The sequence below is a fragment of the Strix uralensis genome, chromosome 1 (assembly GCF_047716275.1).
Source record: "Strix uralensis isolate ZFMK-TIS-50842 chromosome 1, bStrUra1, whole genome shotgun sequence".
NCBI classification, from domain to species: Eukaryota; Metazoa; Chordata; class Aves; order Strigiformes; family Strigidae; genus Strix; species Strix uralensis.
Window position 1 is genome coordinate 34,673,437 of NC_133972.1, and position 16,981 is coordinate 34,690,417.

Here is a 16,981-nt window from a genome sequence, read left to right on the forward strand (position 1 = left end):
CCTCACTTGGATTGGCTCCCACAGTCCCAGGGGCACCCAGTTCAGCAAAAACTGTAAATGAGTTGATGCAGAATATGTTTTCTCACTAAGGAATAACATGCAGATTTGGATTCACACAATCTGATTCCAGTCTCCTAAAAGGAAGCATGGCATCAAACAAAGCATTACTCAGGTTGGGTTGTCAGCTTACAGTGATTTAAGGTATGTGAGAAGTCAGGCCAGCCAACAGCATCCATTTCACCCCTTAGAAAATATCTAGATGATGCTTGCCATGCTGAGTGAAGTGTCCTTTCTAACCTCAGAGGAGTGGAGCTCTCCCCCAGTTGCACTGGCTGTTAAGGTGACACCAGGAAAGCTTGGAAAAGGACAGGAATACCTTTTCCTTTTCTAATTCAATTTAGGGAATTTAGAAAGAGCACTTGGTGACAGTTTTAGGAGTGTTGACGCAGGGGTGACAATGATTTTGCAAACAAATGCATGTGAGAGCATGATGATCTGAGTTCCCGTGTTCAACATGGGCATTAACTAGCTGCACAGAGCTGCGCTCTACAGGTCTCATTAAAAACTGGGGACACTGTAGACTGCAAATGTAAAACAAATAGCTAAATCACGCTTTAACTTATTTAAGACTCTCTGCTGAGCACATCCTTACTCCCATTTAGCAGAAGCTACCGCATACCACTCTGAAAAGCCACAGTGAACATACTCCAGACCAGCCTCTCATTGGACTCTGGTGGCTTTCTTCCCTGCAGTAACATCTACAGGTAATATCGCTGAATAGAAAACATGGACATTTGTGAGATCTGGTGCAAAATTAGATGAGTATAGCATTCCCTCCAGGTGACAGAAGTGACTGATCCTTGGGGAGCGTGTATAAAACCCTCATGGCACCGGCCCCTGGCAACTAGCACCCAATGCGGACGTGATTTACACCCGTGCTGCATGCGCCTGCACTTTCGGATAGAGGTCCCGCTGTGCTGAGGCCAATGACACTCGATCTGCATTATCGCAGATATGTGGCGATCAGCTGAGTGCCTTTTTTGTGAACGAGCCTGACTTACACCAGCAGAACGGAAAGCTGAAACCAGCTTAGGTTTCTACTTCTGCAGCTGCAAGCAGATGCACTGACCCTCTACAGCCAAGTCTGGTTCTGAAAACTGCTCTCTTTTACAGAGGCAATTAAACCCCTCATGTGCAGCCTTGACATTAAAACATATTTAAATTTAAAAGCAATGTTTAGTTGGGGTTTTTTTGCCAGTTTATTTGGATGCCAGAGTTGAGCAGAGACCTCAGGGCTGGTTGATTCATGCCTGTTTCATTTTTCCATTCAATCCATTTTCTCTGAAAAGGAGACATAAGCAGTGAAGCCAATATAGTTTTATTGGATCCAATGCACTGCCACTAAAACAAATATATGTACACTCAGGCCACTACACTTTTATTAAAACAAATAGAATTTAATTCAAACCAGCATTCAATAGCTCAGTTTGGTTTTTGGGTGTTTTGTTGTTTTACCTTTTTTTTTTAAAGAGATGAAATTAAATCCTACCAATACCTTTGCTCAATATGTTTTCACAATTGGATTCATTTGATCTAGGCAATATATATTTATCATAGGTAACACATTTTTATTAAAAAGAAATTTACAGAAACCAGGTTTCTTTTGAGCATACAGACAGAAATTCTAACCAATTTTAAGATTAGACCAGGAGGATAGGTGGAGTCTTGATTATTATTTTTTATGCTGGTAAAAAGCACTCTACTTAGGACTTTTTTAGACTACTACACTTGGTGTGATGGATGTCTTCTCAGAAATCAGGCTTTTAGAAGTCAGTATCTTTCTAGAACAAAAATACTTTGTACAGACCAGCAGTGGAAACAAATATAGTGCTCAATACAAACAAATGCAGTCATCAAAGGATTACAGTAAATTCAAATAAGAGCAAGGGAAATAGGGCTTGTACCTGAATCGAGGTGTAGCTGTAGGAAATGGTATTTAGAAGAACCAGCCTGTGGTACTAGACATCTGAAAGAGAAACAGAAAAAAGCTCAATACAGAAATGAAACTGAATTTACTATAGTAGTATTCACTTAATTACATTTCCACATCTGTGTTTGTAGATGAGGTTTTTACAGATGCCAAGAGGAAGTATATTTCCTTTTTCACTAAGTGTGTCTGCAAATCACGCCTAGGTCTCCATGTGTGTCCAATAAAAACCACAGTTTTACAAAAACCTTATTTTGCACTTCCAAAACATTTTCAGCTCTTTATTCATTGGGATCCATCCTTTGATCTGGAGAGGTTATTGTCTTCCTCGGTCTCCTCTCTTTCCGCTTCAGTTTCTCAGAGAACACAGAATTTTAGGAAAAGTGCATGTAAAACCATTCACCTTTTTTCTTGATGACATTTTGCAAAAGAGGGACTGGTCCTGCTCTGCAAGCCAAGCTGTTTTCTCCCCTCCCCCAAGAAAAACAATTTGGGCAAGTTGTTGAGATGTGCTCAGGTGACAGTGGAGCACATGTTTCAGTCCAAGTCAGGAAAATATGTGCATTTAATCCCCACAGGTTTCTTTGAATTTCTTTCCTCTGTTGTTAACAAAGTTTGGAAATAAAAAAGAAAATTATTTCATAATCTTGTATGAAAATTATCTGTAGCAGATAGTAATGGTCTCCTCTGAGCTCATAGCGGTAACAGAAATGAGGATGCCAGCACTGCGACCATCAGAGTGGCACCTTGGCTGCATTCAGACCTGCCACAGTTGGAAACAGGCACATCCATGACCACTGAAGCATAATTTTGCTTGCTGCTTCAGCACCCCCAAAGCTGACAGAAGATGTTTGGCTTATGAACGTCTCAGCGGGGTTGGTGTCAGAAGAGAGTGCATATAAATACATAGTGGCACAAGGAGGTTTAGTGAGGGAGGAGTCCCCTGTTTTTTCTCCCTGCATCCTAAAAGGCACTGTGTCATGTTGACCTTCCCTCCTGAATCAAGGGCTCTCTCTGGAGTGTCAGTCAGGAAAGCATCATTAGAGAGCGGTGGTGGGGGAGAACTATCCCCTCCATATGGGCTGAACAGCTGCCTTTGCAGACTTCCTAGCCAGGGGAGCAAAGGATTAAGTTCACGACCCATATCTAGACATCCTCCCCCACATTGCGCTGAGTGGCAGTGCTGTGCAGGTGACAAAATGCTTCCACTATTTCCAATCCACTTTGTCAGAGACCGGCTACTGCTCCTTTGCCTCATTCCCAGTGACGACATTTCCAGTCAACAGCTCAGCAGCTGCGTCTGCCCGTCAGGCTTCTCCTCCCTGCCAGCCTGGTGCAGAGAGGGGAAAAAACCCTACCCTACTCTGAACAATTTTAATTAATACTGACATTTATCAAGCCGCAGAGGAAGCAACTGCTGCTCATTGCTTGGGTTTATGTGAAAATAGTAGAAATAAATGGAACTGTCATAAAGTTGTAGACCATCCCATCTTCATTACAGCTAATGCCTGGGAGAAATGAATTGTGAGTAGCAAGAGATACAGGAGCTCATGGAGAGGCTGATGGACTGCCCAAGCGCTGAGGCTTACTCCAGAAGGCAAGTTATTTCCTAAATCACGCTGCCTTTCTCACTTGTAGACATGCAGGTCTACTTGGGTTGCCTGGAGATAAACTGCGCACTGTGACCCAGTAACTATCACCCAGGTCCCCACTGCATCACATACCACTCCAGAGGTGGCAGACCCTGTCCCTCATGTGCTTTGGGCACACCGTGCTCTGAATATCCTCTGATGCTTTCAAAGCCCATGTCTGAGTCCTCCCAAGAGCTGCCTGGAGGCACATACACCTTCAACAGGTCTGGTACAGGCTCACCATGGGAGAAAGGCCAAATAACTGTACTATATTGCTGCAAAATGCAAATAGTACATTCTTTTTCATGCAAAGCATGTATAAGGTCCCTGCATCCTTACAAGACACCTTACTCATTTTCTGATCATTCACAGGCCTTTAAAATGTTGTTGTAGAAGCTGTAGCATTATCACAGCTTTCTACCAGGGCAGCCTTTGGATGTTTCTCCCTGCTTATTGACAGCTCTTCCCTGAATTCCTCCATAGCATTTATGTCCTAGCAAAAATGTAAACTATGGAAGATAACAATTTCTTATATCCTGACTCCTGGAGGTAGAAAAAAATTGCTCTTTCTTCACAGATGTGTTCCTGCACTCCAGGTGTCCTTTATTTTAGCTTAAAACCAACAACAAATAAATAAAGAAATAAATCCCAAGTCTCTGTATGATGGGACAGTAGTGTATGTGATTTTCTTTGTAAGAACTGACCTCATATGCAAGGCTAACTGGTCCACTATATGCTTAAAATACATCCTATCAAAAGAAAATTTTATACCCCAAAACCCCAGAAACTAGTATCCCATGAACCAGTTAAAAATGGATGCTCTAAGCAAGGGGTCTGTAGGGCAGGAGAAGCTGATCTGTAATCTCTCTGGGAAGGTTAAGTCCTCCTGTGGCCCCAGACAAGTCCAATGGAGTCCTCTTGGGGCAGATATTGCTGGTGTTGGTTTGTTGTTCTGATATGGACTTGCAGCTCTGGATTGACACCAAGTACTCTTCGGAATGTCATTTTTGCCTTCAATGCTCCAAATTAGCTCTATCTTCCAGGCAGCAAACCATGTAATCACTCATCAGTACTTTCCCAAGCTCTGAAATAGGGCCAAATGCAAAGGAAAACCCAAATCCCCCAAACCCATATTCACTTCTCTACCCCACAGACATACTGTGGGAGTGGACTGATGAATTTCTGTACAGTGCTCGGAAATTATGGAATCAGATCCTGATGGCAAATAGCTATAGACCCGCAAAGTGATAGGCAGCCCCCATCCCACACCCCCTCCCCATACCCCTATACAGACAGTCATGTACAGCACAGGAATCTGGATTCAGTTGCAGTGCTCAACATGTCAGGATATCTTCTGTAACCCTTATTTTTAATGCAATTGTTTAATACAGTACAATAAAGCAGTCATCCTATAGTGACTTTCAAATGGGCCCTCAGATCTTGAAAAAGCACTGTGAATGATAAATTATTCTTCCTAATATCACTAAAGTAAAATCCGCCTCTTTTTTCCCCTTTAGCTCTAGCCAGCAGCAACTGTTGGCTACTGATAGCTACAGATGGCACATTTCCCTTTCAGGAAACAAATATTGTTTTATTTCATAGAAAAAAATATCCCCTGTAATGTCAGCTATAAAATACAGTAACTGGTCTTCAGCAATACATTGAATTATACACACCTAACTGTATTGGAGACTATAAATTCATCAGATGGTGCAGGCCAGGGGGCTTGTGGAGTGGAAGGGATTTGTCTCTTGTCCCCCTCCAGGGAGGACTGTCACCCTAGCACTGAGATATTGCTTGAGCGGTGGCTCTCCAGGGGCAGAAAAAGCAGAACTTGCTGAGTCTGTTTGCGATGTGCTTATCTATTATTGACATTCATATCCCGTAATAACTCAGGGAATAAAAATAGAAAATGTGCCAACTCAAAACATCTTTGGATCCTGAAATGACAAATTCCTACTGCAGGAAAGAGACTGATTGCGTTCCTGCCAGTCCAGTCCCTGTGGGCAAATACCTTGCCATCCTCTGTGGTAAGTTTTTAGAAACGCTCATGATTGTGGGGATGTGTCATAAAACATAAAAGAAAATCATAAGCAGTGTTAATGTCACTGACATGGCATTAAATCCCACTAGCAGCTGTTCAACAGAGTTACATCATGCATGGTGATAAAAATGATCTTTTTTACATTTCCTAGTATTTACTATTTATTTTTCTCTATTTTTGGGATCCTGGTTCTGTTACCTTTCTCCACCTTATATTGTCCTCTGTCCTTTTCTTCCAGCTTCCCTAAGTACCATGAGGTACCCTCTTAACAGCTTTTGAGAAATATTTCATATCTAGCCAGTTTTGTGTTGATAAAACAACCTTAGAGTTAAGTCTCTTTTTAAACTATGTTTTAACAGAGAAAATAAAAATTAACATGGAATGTAAGAAAATATATTTTTCAGGCTAAAGAAGTAGGTTAAGTTGTTGGGCTCTTTTTCCATACTGGTAAAGATCTTTTTCAATGCTCTGTTATTTGCATTATGGCTTGCATTGTAATTCCTAATCCGTGTCAATTTTGAGCAACACAACATAGTCTCTTTAAAATGAGAAGTACCCTTGCCTATACTAGTGAACTGTGTTGCTTGATATAACTAACTTTCTACAGTAGTTTTTGCAGTGTCTACTGCTACTTTACCTTCCTCTACTTCTCTCATGAAGTGAGCTTCATTTTGAATAGCTTTGTCAAGGACAGCAAAAATTACCTGATATGAAACCGCAATTTAAAAAAAGATTGTTTCTTCTGAAGTTGCCTTTTTGGGAGAGTTTTGGTTTAGCTGCCAAAATATGAATCACATCAGCACACGACTTGTGTAACAAGGAGTTCTTTGCTTGGTAATTTCTGTCAAGACTACCTGACTAATTCAGTGGTTTTAGGCCAATGTTGAGACTAAGGCCTTATTGCTTTTAATAAGCCATTTTTATTGTAAACCTATGTATCATGTTTGTTATTTTTATTCATAGAATTTTCATTAGAGATCTGTACCCGAGAGCTATGCATCACTCATTACACGACAATAGATACATTATACTTGTTATAAATTATGCGAATTTGGGGACAAATTTGACCTGATGTAGTCTACAGTATTAGTTCATTAAATGATAACGTTGGGTTTATAGCCCCTGCATCTGTATGGGGGACTGGAGGTGTAAGCTAACGCAGGGAGAAAAGCACAGTATACCCCTAATTTCAGTCTATGCTTCTCTGTCTTAATGCAAACAATCAATCATTATAGAAGGAAGCACGATACCGATCCTTTCCCCACTGAGGTCAAGTAGTGACTTTGAAGTGAGAGAACTGGATTCACTGATAGAAATGATAGACAATTAGTGCGTGCTGTGTTTAATTGGAATGAATGAACTTGATTATTTGGTTTCCAATAAAGCAAAATAAATGGTACATAAATCCATTAATAATGAAGAATCTTTGGTTGTTCCTTTGTTGTTATTTTTGATGCTAAGAAGTGGGTCACTTGGTATGTGCATAAACAAAGAAGATAAATGGCTAGAAGAGGAATGAATTTTCCATAACCTGATTAAAGGATACGTCTGGCTCCTCGGAGAATGTTATAGTGCTTAATGATTTTGTTGTTGCTGATCTTAATGTGTCTAATGTTTGCTGTTTAAGAAAATCAAGAAAAATGTTAAAAGGTTGCTCCAGAAGGGAGCTGTCAGCCAGGAGGAGGAGACAGCCTTGTTTAGCCAACAAATTCTCCACTGGCAAACTGAAGAGGGAGAAAAGACCCCTCCCATCCCCATCCCAGGGTAAAACCTCACTGGATCTAAAATGAAGGGCCAGTAACCTCTGCGATGTGACCCCCAAAACCCTTGATGGCAGCCCAGAGCCCCAGCTGGAGCGTGCATGGCACAGCAGCATGCACACAAGCTTCAAGTACATGCTCCCTGGCAAGCCTTGTGTGTGCCCCAACACCTGGGGCTGGGGAAGAAATCCCAGTTTAGATGTACCCCTATAGACCCAAGATGCCCTATTTTTCAACATCCTTTTCCCCAGAACTGAACATCATTGCTGCTGAGAGCTGGAGCACCCCTCTGCAGGACAGGACCAGACCTTACACACATGGTCTGACCTTGAGTACCCTTGTATCCTGTGCACGGGAAACCAAATTCAGACTCTTTGCTGTCTGCCTCCATGCAATTCATATATGACAAGAAATGAGTCTCAGGCATGGTGCTGCTACCACATCCAAGCTGAGGAGCTGACAATCCCCCAGGGTGGGTTGCTGTCCTGTGGCAATGCCCCTGCACCTCCCCATCCCTGGAAACCCTTGCAGGGAGGAGACCGAGACCAAGACCAGCCTGCTTTTAGCCCAACATGTTTGGTTGATGTCCTGATATAAATTTAGATGTGAATGTCCCTGGATCCCACTGGTTAGATACAGGCTCTGCAGCCCCAAAAATTTGCACCAATTCTTGGTATCAGCATCCCCCAGTCACTGCACAAAGTTCACTTTTCTCCCCCGCTGCTTTATCAGAATCCAAGAGTTCCCAGGATAGTGTATGCTCTTTTGGCAGTGGCTGTGAGACTAGACTTAAAATACTAATGGGCTGTGTTATTATTTTAGCATGCCACTAGTACAGTTCTGCTCAGTGCAAACTAGGGGAGGGAACTGGCAGATGCTAAGAGATAGTAGCAACAAAAGTTGAGAAAAGTTGCATTGACAAAGAAAAGACAGTTACCTAGCCTGAAGGGCTTTCTGCCTGCCAAATTGTGAAAGTCTGCTACAGACAAATGGAGCCATGAGAACTCCTAAAAGAGAAGGCGCAAAAAAACCCATATAATATCATATGAAGGCTCCTTAGTAGTGTGAAATGACAAAGACCTTAACCAGAGCAGCTGCTATTAGTGATCCCCGAAATGACAGTTAGGAGGAAGGTGACAGCAATAATATACCTTTGAAGGATAAAGCCTTTATTAAGAAAAAATTAACAAAGTTAATTTCTAGTATTATTCAGTAATGTGACTAGGGTGACACAAAGGTTGAATTTGACTCCCTTTAGAGTCAATACTTTTCAGGAGTCTGCATCTCCTTAAGAAAAGAAGCTCTATTTATTTCTTGCAGATCTGTTTGCACTTTGTATAGCTACTGCCATAATATCATCAAGCCGGTCTTTGTTAGCTAAGGATCCTTTTCACATCGCTCACCATTTTAGTTCCCATAACAACAGAATACATTTGTAATACGGAAACTCAGCTTCTTTCTAGCCTGTTGGGGTAAGATTGCTTCCTCCACTTAAAAAGAAGCTTGTAACACACTAGAGGTTTGTGCAAACCTGAAAACTTGTGGTAACACAGTAGGTGATCTGATGAAAAGTGCTTAACTTCCATATTTAAACAACATCTTCAGGTGAAGCAACAATTTCAAATGCCTGCAGCTTTTGGCTTTGGTGTAGCCAGAAATTGCTATATCATATCTGCATTTCTAATTAAGATATAAAATGCATGGTTTTGAATGTGTCTTTTTAGATTCCAGCAAATTCATTGTGTGTTTATGAAAACACACAGCCATACCAAAGTTGGCTAGCCTAGCAAGGTTTATCTTCAGCCTATAGCTCTTTCCCTGAATTCAATACTGCAGGCACAATTTAATGCAAACCCAATTTATGACTTAATGCTCCAGGGACCATAGTGGGAGATTGTTACATTATTCTTTTCTAATCCTATTTGTGTTTTAATTTGCTAAGTCTGTAATGAGGTGCATGCCTTGAATAGATTCAAGATCTTTCACATTGCTTTTGACTTTGTTTAATATAATAGATTGTACAGTTTGCATTCAGAATTGAGGTGTTCCAGTCAGTACTATCTCTTCATTTTCAAAACTAGAGTGGATAAAATTATGTTCTGAAAGTAATTGTATCCATGTTTCCTTGTTTATCACTTAATGGTTTATTTCCTGTTATAATTTTCTGTTACAATATGTGAGGTCACAAAAATCAATTCTCAGTGGACTCTGGCTTGACTGTTCGAAATTACTCCCCCAAAGCCTCTGAAAATATTATGGAGAAAATAAAGCACTGGGTAGGAAGTGGCTGGCTATACTGATTCTTTTGTATTATTGCTTCTTTGATTTTTTGTGCTGATGAAGCTCTAGTAGAAATATAGAGAAATGGAATAAAACATCAGCTGCAGAAGATACCCAAGTGATGCTAATCAACATACCTCTATTTATGCCAATGATTTATGGCGATAAACCTACCCCAATATACCCAGGGAATTTTTGTTCTAAAATTTATTGCCTGTGATCCCAGTTGCCATTCATCTACATGGAGAATAGAAATCCCATTTCAGATAATTTCTTGATTTTAACTTTGTTTTCATTTTGTTTGGAAGAGAAAGAAAAAAAATCCCTCCACAAAATATTTTATTTTCATGACCGTATAATAAAACATACAATACCACAAAAACATAACAATTCAGAAAGAAAATGTATTTGAAAAGGAAAAATTCAATGCCTTGTCTCAAAATGTCCAGACAGGGAGGGAGGGAGGGAAGGAAGGAAGGAAGGAAGGAAGGAAGGAAGGAAGGAAGGAAGGAAGGAAGGAAGGAAGGAAGGAAGGAAGGAAGGAAAGCAGAGAGAAGAAGGGAAGGAACTTGGGAAGCGAGAGAAGGAGGAAGGAAAGCAATACTATCACAGTGAGTTGGATTTTAAGAGGACTCTTTTTTTTTCAGACAGCATGCTGTAGTAACAACATTTTTCTGATTGGTTCTCCTTGCTGTATCATACAAATCTGTGTCCTGAGTCCTCTTTCGCCTATAAGAGCCATACTGGGAGGAAATCAGGTTTTTGGTTCCAAATGCATGGTCAGAGCCATTTGCTCTTTTCTGAGTTCTGGCACTGTAGAAATCTCTATTACACTCACAAAATGCAGCTAGAACAGCTACGGCATCACTGATCCAAAATGAGCTGTGGTTAGACACTCCATAGAGTACAGGAAACAGTGTTTGCACACACTTTTTGTGTTTAGTACCGGTGTCAGTTCTCATCTGGATGAACTCGGTGAGGATGTGTCCCAGCTAAATACCTTCTTGTAACACCAGTCAGCCATTTCTCTTGATTAGCTAGGTAATTCTGGGTACTTTCTCCCATGTTTTCCTTTCCTGGGTATTGTTTTTCCTGGCTCTATGCCCCTGGGGACAGGCAGAAGCCAAAGAAGCCTGGGATTTTATCAAAATCAAAAGACAGGGGGTTATCTTTTCCCATGTTTTTGCTCCCTAACGAATGTATCCACCCAAAACCTGTCATCTATTGCAACAGCATCACACAATCACCCCTTATGAGTTGCAAATGCAGGAGTCCAAATATGCCTCGGAATAGTGAAAGCTTTTCTAATTTAATTTCTTTTTCAAGTATGCTTTCTGTTCACTTTCCACATAGCCTTGAGGACTAATAAATCAGAATTATGGAAAGCTTACAGAAATCTTGCATCATATTAAAAGCTGCTTTTAATTTGTGAAACCTCCACTCATGCCAACAGATACTTCAGTTCCTTATTTCATCAAAGTGAGTGTGAAGTAACTCCAGCCTTCCTCAAATTTCAGGATAAGGAGAATGAGGATTTTGAATTCATATCTCTGGCTCTGAGCAGTTGGGTGCTGGATTGACTGCTGCAATACCCTTATTTTCCATTTTGGATGTGGCTAAAATCTCTCATAAACTTGATTTTGGTAAATCCAGACAGTGGGAAACTCCTAAGCACCAGTGAGGCCCTACACTGTCTGACATTTTTAAGCTCTGAGAAAGTATCTGTGGGTATAACAATGCCATCCAAGGAAACTTCAACACCATCCTTGGTTTGATACTGAACACAAAGCCTGAAACTCTAGTAAATACCTTACAGGTAAACTAAAGCAATCTTTAATTCAGATGGCTGAGAATGGAAGACAAGTCTTATCAGAATATCCGTTGCTTAAGAGTAATTATTTTTGGATGCATACTGTCTAATTTGTTATAATGCACCTGCTCCCACTCACACCAGACAGCATCTGGTGATGATACAGATGGGAAGGACACAAGACGACACAAGGGGTTTACTCGGGGGATGAAGTAGCATATCCACAGACATAATGAATAGAAAACACCCAAGTCTAGATGGAGGATTTTCAGATAGTCTTCTTCATAGACCACAAGTGGCCTTTGGAGTCCTACTGGATCATCTGGAGAATAAAGTATATTCTTTAATTACTGGAGTTCCTGACACCAGGACTGATACAATCCCCCAATATTTCAATGACTGATACAATCCCCCAATGCTTCATTGAATCTTGCTGTGGCACAAAAAAACCCCAACCAAGAAGTATGCAGGCTGTGTGGTGGCTGCTTCCAGCAGACATGGTAAAATGGCTTTTGAAATTGGAGCTGGATGGTTTTCAGGAAGGGCTGCTGGCCATGAGCTGGAGGAGGAGCCCATCAGATCCATGAGAGAAACTTAAAAATGACACTCCTGACTGTCAGTCACTGCCTGCTTCTGTTATCCCCCAAGTAGTTCTGGATTAAGTGCACTGGAGCTCTAAATATTCCCTTCAGCAACTTTAAAGGGTTAAGTGACATTCAGCATCTAACCCTCAGCTTTGTGTGCTGCAGGCAGCCAGAATCTCACCCTGCATGGGTTCTCAGGGAGAGGGCACGAGGGCTTCTGAAGCGGATCTTTGGTGAAAATGAGATGCTTGACTCCAACAGTGCAATGCTGGAAACCTTTTCACAGCTTCCGCCTTGCCTAAATCCATCAGTGCCGCCTCTCTATTTCACTTTCACACAGAGTTATGCCTCTCTACTCTGCCCTGACCTAGCCAGATTGAGAAATTAGATAAACTTCCACATTAGTCCCCAGAGGGCAACCTTCAGACATGACTAACACACCACTGGGACCAGCCTGTGCTTAGCCGGCTACTTCACTGCTGTAGAAGATGCAAGTTTGAATCTTCTCAGGCAGAGGAAAGAGCTGAATGCATATTTCCCACTCCCTGGGTAAGTGATCTGCCACCCGGCTTTTATATAAAAGCAAAGGATGATGCACTTTGCATATGTTCTCACTTACAAGAAAGCAGCAGCAGCAGCTACCCCCTCTTTCTTCCAAAATTTCCTGTGGACTCCAGAATTGTCAGTGTGTTAATTTCCTCTGCAAATGCCCATTGGACTTAGATCACTCAAGGATTTTAGTCAGAGCAGAGCTCAGTTTCTGGGTCTTGGACAGTCCTGGGTCAAGTGCTGAGCTGCTCAGGATGGAAAACACAACCTGAGGGGCATGGATGAAGGTTGTTGGGCGACAAGCAAGCAGGCCTTTAGGCTTGTGTGTTACACATTACTTGAAGATGGGCTTCCTCTTAACGTCAGCCTTCTAATGGTTGGGCACCTCAGGTACACTCATCTTGACTTCTTGAGTCAACAGGGAGAGATATGGGTGCTTCCCAGAGCTGACTCACTTATCAAAGGAGACTCACCTTTGCTTACTGCAGGCACCTCAGGACATAGTTCCACTTTTCTCTGGAAGCGGCATGGGTTTAAAGCTCCTTGTCCTTCCCCATGCACACCTGCAGCTCACATTGGCTTGCAGGCTGCCTTCTAAGCTGGGACAGTGAGATCTTGTTAAAGCAAAGTAGGAATTGCCCATACTGCTGCCCCTGTCATGTTGAGGTTTAGTTTTGATGTCTTTTTGTTCAAGACTGTCCAGATAGAATAATTGGCTTTCTGTGACAGGAGGAAAAAAGAGTATAGGAGTATGAGGGAAGGATGTCTCTTACCTGCTAGTGTCTTAGGAGGCATTTATGAGAGGACACGTCTTGTTTATTATGGGAGGTGCATATTAAAGAATTAGAATAAATTTGTGACTTGACAGTTGTCAGTGTGTGGCAAAGAGCAATCTCACAGTGACAATGCAGTCAGTAGAGCCTATGGGACCCCATGTCTAAAGAACAGAGACTGCTGGAGCTATGGGAGAATCTCCATCAGCTGGCAGCAAAATGCACTTGCAGAGAGTAGCAATGCACATTTGGCCAAGGGAATATTTCCCATCATGGGCTAGGAGGGCTGCAGTGCCATTCCTCACCTCACTCACTAATTAGTCCTTTAAGCTCCAGGTCGCACACCTGCACAGCACACCACCACCCATTTTCACTCACACTTCACACAAGTAACAGGCACCTCTCACCTGCAGGTCACAGAAGCCGAGGCTGCTTTAACAGTAGAAATCCAGGCTGCTGCAGACCACGGAGACACAGGCAGGGAAGCACTTTCAACAGTGGAAAAAAAATTCAGTGTCCACAAGATAAAATGTGTTCAGTGGGTAATACACTGTCTGCATGCTAAAATTCCTGGAGGTACTTAGACTTCATTTTTGCATATGCTTATTGCTTAGTCTCAAGTATATTTTTCCTAAAAGCATTAAATATTTTGTTATAATTCCTTGAAGACAGAAAGCATCCATTCCTCCACAAATAAAATCAGATATTTGTGTTTGTTCCTTTCTATAGATGCATGTAGGAAAGTGTGGGTGTACTTCTATATCTCTGTATTGAACAGAATATTGTGCTATAGAGGTATGTAACCTTATAGTGGTTATTAAAAAAAAAAAAAAAAAGGAAAAAAAGGACAGCTGTTAGGTGCTCTTTCCAGAAAGCTTAAACAGTGGTAGCTGACTTTTATCATGGCACAGGCATGTATTAGCCAAAATAATCCTTTAACAGTTTTTTAGTACCCAACTATATGTTCCGTTATAAGGAATAGCAAATGTTTAATCATAAATATTTTAATGGCTTCAGGGATTCATGGTATTCAATGACTGTGTTAAATGATAATAATCACATCTGGTTTATTACTATAGTAATTCAGCAGCTTCTCTTCAGTAGTTATTTTTTATTATATGTGCTGTGCTACTGTCATGGTCATTTATAGCGGTAATATTTTAAAGTGGCTCATTTGTTTGTTTAAGGACAGTTTCACAATATATTTCTGTATTAATATACATTTTGTACTATTATTTCCAAGCTGCCACTGGAAAATTGATCCTAGCTTGTTACGATGAGAGGGGCTGGGACTTGTGCAGAATGCCAACGCCTAGAGTGAGTGACAGAGCAGATGGGTAGTGTACTGGTCTCCACTGGGGCTGTAATTGCTGTTGAGTTTTATTCATAAATGAAGGGGTCCATTAAGAAATAGTTAACCAATAATAAACACGAGGGGAGGATTTGAATCAGGCAGAGCACAGACAGAACCAGAAAAATACCATAGCTAAACAGTCAAAAAGCAACTGGATATGGCCATTTTACACATTATTACCCAATAATACTCTCATTTTTTGCATGCTAGTGCACTTATAATGGAGGGACTTTTACTAGGGAGACAAGGGAGAACTGATTGATTTTGCTGATCGTTTTATTCAGATACCTGCCCACTCTCAGTCACATGAGAGAGGTCTCATTTATCTTAATGGGATCACTCATGAGAGTAAAGGTTTGGAGGATCAAGCCATATATCAGCACAAATGGGAAGAAAGTAGCAGGAGTTAGTTATCAAATTAGAGGAGGGACCACTCAAGACTGAAAAGACCTTCCCGTTGTTATTTTCTCCCCTTGGAATTGTGATTTTCTAAAAAACTCATGTTCCACAGGGTGCTGCATTTCCTGGCCATGGCATCCTCAGGCATCTGGGATTCAAATTACTTACCTGGAGAAAGTCACTGGGCAACATAGGACACAAAGGAAGGGCTTGGAGAATGGCATTTGTGAAGATGCAGCATTCCCTCATCAAGCCCTAATAGCACTGATGACTACTCCCTCTCTTAGCAGCCCAAGCCTGGAAGGTTTATGTTGAAGTTAAGGGCAGCAGAGCAGTTCCTGGCCATGATGACTCACATCAGAGCTTACCCAGTGTATCGAGACCTTTCATTGCCTTTATAGCCAGTACAAAATAATTAAGAATCATATTTATGGGTGTGAAAGATAGAGATAAAAGTAATTTGTAAATGTTGCCTGTGGAAGAAAAACTGGTAGAGCAAGGGTTAACTTTCTGCTCTCTCATTTTTTGCTCCTTTCTCTCTCTTTCCCCTCCCTTTCCCGCTTTTAATGACCTGGTGAAGGAAGCTCTGTTTAGTTCAGCAAAACCTCTCCAATATCCCACCACACAGGATGTATTGAATTGTTGCAGCAAAAGTTAAAAGGAAACTAAGGACAATTGTTAGTGCTTCTTTCCTGCTCCATTTTCTAGTTGGTTTGATTGGTTGGTGGGCTGAGGGTAAATGGCTTTTATAGCATTGAATGATGAATGACTCTGAAATAAGTCTGTAACCAGAAGTGCCAACTGACATGCTGCTGATTTAACTGACATACAGGGTTATGTTTGTATAGAGTCACTTAAATAAACATGTGTTAGGCTGGAGCCCAACTATGCCAGCACTTCTTCTTTGCTTCCCCTCCACCCTCCATTTATCACTGAAAGATAACAGTAATGATTTGATCTTCCTATCAGTCATTCATTATATTAATTAATTCAAATGTAATTGTTTTAAATGCCTCTCCATTGCTGTGGGTACTTTGTACAGCACTTACACACACTATCAGAGGACAAAATAAATCCTCAATAAAAAGATACACTCATCAAACAGGCTCCTTCAAGCTAGCAGTCCCTTTCATCCCGCAATTATCTCCTTAGCCTTCAAAGCAGCCTCTCCCTAAATGCTCGGGAAAATAAATGGGTCCAGAAGCTTGACAAGGAGTTCAACTAATCCCGGCTGTTACAAAGGAGCCAAAGCAAATTCCTCAGAAAAACTTTCCTCTACTCTTACTTACCTTTGTGGAATGCTGGTTCCTTTGTGGCTTTCTGTGAAGCTTCATCAAAACTTGTAAAGGTCTTTATTCCTCTTTATGGCTTTTTTTGTCTCCCAAATGAAGTGCAGAAATAAATTTCCAATCTAAGCTTTACAAATATATATACTGGCATTGAAATGCACACTTCTGTACAATTATAGCAGGCAAGTCAGTAAGCAACAATCTGTTTTTAATGTGTAAATCAGGGAAGAATGCAAAACCAGGATAAGAATTTATGCAAGGGCCCTTCCTCTGAGTAGCTCTTCCTCTTGGCTTTGGGATGCCTGGCTGATCTAACACTCAGCAAAGCTTTATTGCAAGATTCAGATGGGCTTAAGTTTTAGTAACTCACACATTGGAAATATATGGTTACTCAAAATGCCAGTGTGAGATAGCATCTATCATAAGACTGTGGTTTAGGCCCACAAGGATGGACTCCTTTCACATGAGGGAGTAAATGTAATTTAAAAATTCTGTCAACTGCATTTACCCTGATTTTATTC

The 16,981-nt window shown here is 41.2% G+C and overlaps 1 long non-coding RNA gene across 1 annotated transcript in view; it reads right to left on the reverse strand.

Moving 5' to 3' along the window:
• The window catches only part of LOC141953424 (uncharacterized), a 43,641-nt gene extending 27,094 nt beyond the window's left edge, over nt 1-16,547 (reverse strand). The window contains exons 1-3 of the long non-coding RNA XR_012631917.1: nt 16,461-16,547; nt 13,826-13,906; nt 1,965-2,026 (exon numbers count right to left, since the gene is read on the reverse strand). This is a non-coding gene — a long non-coding RNA (uncharacterized LOC141953424). The remainder of the gene's footprint in view (nt 1-1,964; nt 2,027-13,825; nt 13,907-16,460) is intronic.
• Between the last annotated feature and the right edge of the window lie 434 nt (nt 16,548-16,981).